This window comes from Octodon degus, unplaced genomic scaffold (genome assembly GCF_000260255.1).
Source record: "Octodon degus isolate 3935 unplaced genomic scaffold, OctDeg1.0 scaffold00136, whole genome shotgun sequence".
Classification (NCBI taxonomy): domain Eukaryota; kingdom Metazoa; phylum Chordata; class Mammalia; order Rodentia; family Octodontidae; genus Octodon; species Octodon degus.
In genome coordinates this window covers 7,178,636-7,184,884 of record NW_004524712.1, presented here as the reverse complement: position 1 = coordinate 7,184,884, position 6,249 = coordinate 7,178,636, and the positions used below count along the sequence as shown (strand labels likewise).

At 42.5% G+C, this 6,249-nt stretch overlaps 1 protein-coding gene across 4 annotated transcripts in view; it reads right to left on the bottom strand.

The window, feature by feature from the left end:
* Window positions 1-6,249, bottom strand: part of Aplp2 (amyloid beta precursor like protein 2) — a 65,491-nt gene that overhangs the window by 58,686 nt on the left and 556 nt on the right. The gene's annotated exons all lie outside the window — the stretch shown is intronic.

Below are 6,249 nucleotides of genomic sequence, written 5' to 3'. Positions count from 1 at the left end.
TTGTACAGCAATTAACCACTAGGAAGAATGTATGCAATGTGTTAATTATTGAAACTGTCCTACCAATTTGGTTTGAAATTGTCTCATTGCTATTTCTTTCTCAATAAAATTATGGAAAAAAAAACTGAAAAACAAAACCCAAATAAAACAAACAAACAAACAAAAAAAGATATAGCAACTTAAAAAATGTAACTCGTGGAAAATGTAAAAGGGCAACCTTCTTGAAATGACATGCTCCAGAGAATCACTGTTAGGTTCGGTATACATTGGTTCTAACTTACAACCTGTAAGCAATTAGTTACTTTTAAAGAAAACATTCCGGGCTGGAGAGATGGCTCAGTGGTCTAAAGCACCTACTTGGAACAAGCTTGGCAAAGCACAGGGCCCGCGGTTCAATCCTCCAGCACCACATGCCAGCCAGCCGCGCCCCCTGGTGGGCTGAACTGGCCACACACACACACACACACACACACACACACACACAATAAATGTTAAAATTAAAGAAAACATTCCTATCAGGTTTTTAATTTTTTTTTTTTTTTTGGGTACCAGGGATCGAGCTCAGGAACTGTGCTTGCCAGGTTTTTATTAGTGGAAAAGACAGATGAATAAAAAGAAATCTACAATCAAAGGGGAAACACTGAAACACTGACACAGAAGACTCAACAGATTTACACCCTGTGAGCTCTGTGACTTTCACCTGGGCTCCACAGACCACTCACCTCTCTTTAGGTGTGCGTAAGAACACCCTACTTCATTAGACTGCTAAGGGCTTCAGCAGTTACAGTGCTCTGGTGGGTTTGCTGGAATTCTGTGCACAGTAGAGTGCACTGGGGTGCCTTTGAAACTTGGCATCCTAGAGGTCCCGGCTGAGGCTCTCTGAACGCAGGGACGGGTAATCACAGGCAAGAGCATTTTGTAGAGTAAAAACAATTGTCCAGGTTTGTTTTTTACTGTTGAGTTGTTCAGAACTACCATAGAAACGTGTAACAGGAGTCAGCACAAGTCAAATGAATAAGAAATGAAAGGACAGCCAAATAGCTCAGGGATTAAAGTGCCTGCAAGCAGGGACTGGGGGTTCAAGGCAGGGCCTCCCGGGGCACCAGCAATTGAGACTGGGTGTGATGGCGCACACCCATAATGTCAGCTCTTGGGAGGCTGTAAACAGGCAGATCACTATGAGTCCGATCATTCTACTAGTGAGAAACTGAACACGCTATTAGACCCTTCCCTAAAATACAAAAAAAAAAAAAAAAAAAAAAAAAAAAAAAAAAAAAAAAGTCAGCTAGCTTTTTTAAATTATTATTTTTTCTAACATTTATTTATTGTGTGTGTGTGTGGCCAGCTCAGCCCACCAGGGGGCGCGGCTGGCTGGCATGTGGTGCTGGGGGATTGAACCGCGGTCCCTGTGCTTTGCCAAGCTTGTTCCTGTGGAAGCAGCCACTTAAAGAACTGAGCTATGGCCGGGCCCCCTCAGCTTGCTTTTTTAACCCTACTTTTAAAACAGATTACTGCTATGTTTTAAGAGTTAATTAAAAAAATAAATGCTTTGGAATGGAGGTGTAGCTCAATGGTTGAGAGTTTACCTGGCAGACACAAGGGCCTAGGTTCAATCCCTTGCACAACACTGCCCCCCCATAATAAAATACTTCATGATGTTTATGCAAGAAAAATTCCCTGAGCAAAAAGTAATTATTAGCTGTGCCTGATGCAAGGGACTGGAACCCATTTCTGTCTGAAAGCACCTACATGGTGTGCACTCCATCTTGGACCATAAATCAAGGTACAGTATACTAAATTTAATTAAGCTTCAAGGTAATCTAGTTTATCCCACTAAAAAACAAATCACTGAAATTGAATCCCAGGCAATTTAGAACCCGCTCCGCCGACCTTCCACAGCAAGCACAGCTGCTGTACAAAGGCCTGCTTCCACTTCTGGTCAGAGTATTCGTTCACTCATTTATTTTAGGACAATTCAAAAGAATTGTTAGGTAGCAGTTTTGATGTATCATGGGAGCCGCTTTAGTAAAATGTTTGCACATGATACACGCAGGGCAGTGACGGGGGACCTTTTAGAGCTTTGCACGGTAAGAGCTTGCTGCGGCAGTGTGCCTCGGGCTCGCCAGCACTGACTAGGGCACAAACACCAAACGTCCAGCGAGGTTTCCCTGCAGGAAAGAAGCCACGTTATTTTTAACTAAATATCTGTACTTTGGCACAAGGAGTAAAAACAAAATGGGAAATCCTGAGAATTCAGTAAGGGCGAATAATGTAAAGAATTTTGAAAAGTTATGTTTTGACTTATCCAAAACCAAAATAATACCAGATAAGTTAAAAAATTTCATTTTTAGGGTGGAGGCATAGCTCAGTGGCACAGTGCCTGCCTGGCCACTGTGAGGTCCTGAGTTTGATTCCCAGTATGAAAAAAAAAAAATCTGATGTTTATTCCTAAAAACATTTCACATATTACTGCCATGAATTAAAAAATTCCTTTGGTTTTCAAAATAACCGTATTTCAAATGCTTTTACAGGACACTACTACGTGAGCTGACAAAACACTATGTACAGTCTGAAGACTTTTTCAAGTATATTAACTTTCCTCTAATTGCGAACTGTTACTGAAGTTATGTAAGAGAATGTCCTTGGTTCTTAGGAAATACACACTAAGCATTTCAGAAGGAAAGGGGATAGTGTATGCAACTTATTTTCAAATAGTTCAGCAAAAATGCGCTTAAAAAAAAGCTTTTAAGGGCTAAGTAGTGAACCCACAGCCACAAGTCAAAGGGCTCTCCACCACTGAGCTACACACCACCCAGCCCGTGAAAGCACACTCTGCACATGGGAGGTATCAGCGGTAAATATGGACAATGGCGTGCAAGTTGTTTCTATAAGTTCTGCATTTTTTATATAAAGTCATTTCTAAAAATGTGCTGGGTGCGGTGGCACACACCTATCAACCTAGCACTCAAATTTGAGGTAGGAGGATTGCAGAAAGTTTGAGGCCAACGTGGGCCATATAGTGAATTCAAGGCCAGCCTGAACTGCCCGAGATGCTGTGTCCAAAAAAACAAAAACACAACAAAAGTTTAAATAAATAAACTTTTTTTTTTTTTTTTTTTTTTGCAGAACCGGGGATTGAACTCAGGCCCTTGTGCTTGGCAGGGAAGCGCTTATTCCACTGAGCCATCTTCCCGGCCCCAATAAATAAACTCTTAACGGAAAAAGTAACAGGAAAGAATATATTCAAAACTGTCCTAACAAAAAACAAGATCATACCGGACCAAGTTCAAGCAAGGTATTACTGGGGCAAATGGAGTAAGATACTCAAAAATCATGCTAACAATATATATAGGACCAACAAGCAAGACTGTAGCCAGCATTAAAAAGAAACATGCAGGGGCTGGCGAGATGGCTCAGTGGTCTAAAGCACCTACTTAGAACAAGCTAAGCTAAACAAAAAGAAACATGCAAGCCACATATGCAGCACTAGTTTTAAAAAGTGAAATTAATATCAATATATCTTATTTAGCCAATGTCCAAAACCCTCGTTTCAATGTAATCAACATAAAATTGAGATATTTTAATTTTCCCACACTATCTTCAAAATCTGTTGTATATTCTACACCTTACAGTGCATTACAGTTTACATTTTTTTTTTTTTTTTAAGATGTGACCCTCTTGCCTCAGCTTCCTGAGTGCTGGACCTCTATGTGTGCAGCACCACGCCCAACTACACCGCAATTTAGAAGGTATATTATAAAGAGAAATACATGGTGGTTTGCATTTAGATTTCATAAACTGGACAGCTAAAAATGTTGATTAGCAACAGGCTAGATGGTGCAGTCCTAGAACCCCACTTATTCAGGAGGCTGAGGGATGATCCTAAGTTCAAGGCTGTTCTGGGTTCTTGTTAGCAAGAGCTTTTCAAAACACAATTTGGAAAAAGGAGGGGGGAGGGTAGCTCAGTGCTCCCGATTCAACCTACAGTACAAAACAAATTCACAACACAAGTTGTTTTCAGGTTAAAAGCTTTCCAAGGGGTCGGGGAGATAGCTCAGTGGAATAAGCACTTGCCTGGCAAGCGCAAAGGGCCTGAGTTCAATCCCTGATTCTGCCAAAAATAAATAAAGGCTTTCCAATCACTATTTTAAAATGTAAGCTTCTATTAAATTTTAATTAAAATTAAATAAAATAATTCACTCTTCAACAACACTAGCCATATTCCACACAACCAGGGTACATGCCCACACTATGAAGACCGCCCTGCTATGCGTGGTAACAAACTGCTTACACAAAAGAAGGACCTGGTTGATTAAACAGTTATGACACAGCATACCAAACTGTGTCTCCCAATTCCCCGTACCAGCCTTCAGAAATACCCCCAAAAGGTCAGGTGTAGTGGTGCACACCAGTAATTCAGCACTGTGAGGCTGGGGTAGGAAAAGAACTGCTGCAGGTTCAAGGCTACCTGAACTATAAAGACCGAGACCCTAGTTTTAAAAAACTAAGCAAGCCTCTTCCTCTCCTCTTCCTCAGTTTGGGGTTGTAGTTTTTTAAAATGGACAATCTGGCCTTCCCTTCAGATGTGGAAAACTCAAGTTCTGGCTCTGAGAAGCCTCATCTTCCACTGTGTAGTGGACACATGACTTCAGCACAAACACTTCTTTTGATTCCCACATATGAGCGCCAACACACTAGAACTTGTCTTGGATTTAAGAGAGGAAGTGACCCTTGAGTGCAGAGGTGGGTCTTTTTTCTTTTTAAACAGGTGTAAGATTAATTTAGTCAACACCAAGCAACACTAAAGATTCGCCAATCAATAGTTCTGTGCCAAGCAACTTGATCAGGGATTTGGCCAGAATCCCTCTGGCTAATCTCAATAAGGGCCTTCCCAAAGATATCCTGATTTAGGCCATTCTCATCTAAATTAAGGCTTATGCAATCCTTTGCCTAGCAGCAAATAAACAAAATCAAACTTATATACAGTACATGTGAACAAAACTCTGCCAGCCTGACCAAAAAAACAAAACAAAAACAAACAACAACAACAACAAAACCACTGGAAGGATTAGCCTAGTGGAAGCAAAAACAGTTTTCAAAAAAATATAAGTAATCATAAAACAAAAAGCATTTTGCAAAACCGTTACTATTACTACCTAGTTTAGGCAGACTTTTAATCCACAACTAATTCTGATTGCTATTTTTATTTCTCTGTAGGTAGGAATTGACACATTTTTTAACAGTGATGAAGCCTTTCTTGTGAATTTGCCTGTACCTGAAGTTTCTCACCTCCTGGGAAACAACGTGAACGCTCTCTGACATGCTCTCTCACATCCATCCTCATACTTGGTTGCATTTTACGAACACAATCTTTCTCCTCGTTCCCTTCCCACCCTGCATCTGTATGTAGCTGCTTTTCTCACAGCATCTTATCTAGCATCATAAATACAGCCCTAGCCATAGTGTGGAAACTAAAATAATCTAAAAGTCGTTCATACGAATATTAACTATATTTTTACTTAAAACGTAGCCCTTTTCCCTCAGTCATAAAGGTTTAAGCAGGATCAATACGAAGGTTTTAAAGCATTCCATCAGAAGTGTTTTATTAGATTTCTTTTACCCGTGGAAATATTCGCACAATCTGTAGAAATGAACATTCCAAGTTGGTGTTTTTATTAAAAAGTTCTCAGGCCGCGATTATTTAATCAAACCCAGCCTCGTGTCTCTGTAAAATCAGCTAAACACGAAACCAACCGTGATTTTTAAATACAGGGCATCAGACACAAGATCTAAACTACACCAGAAACACATTCCAGCCCGGCATTTCCAGCACTACTACGAGAGGGCAGGAAAAAAAGTCCCGCGTCTTCTTGGGCGACCAGGGCTGCAGACCGCGCCGCAGAGCCCGACCCCGGAGGCCCAACACTCGGCGGCGCGGGAGATCTCGGGGCACCCCGAGACTCGGACTCGGGAAAGTACCATTTCAGGAGTTGCTACCACGCAGTCCCGGGTCCGCTGCCGTCTGGCTGAACCCCGAAAGGAGCCAACGCAAACCTCCGACCCGAGAACGGGGAGCGGCTCCCTCTTCCCTCGCCGCGGCACCGCCCCGCTTCCCGCCGCCCGCCTAGGGCCGGAGCCGCGGAACTGCATCCCACCGGGCCCACAAAGGCTGCACGGCGCCGAGGCTGGCGCGGGGCGGCTGCGGGGCTCACGGCAGCGGCGCACACCGTCCCCGGGGAGGGCGGAGCG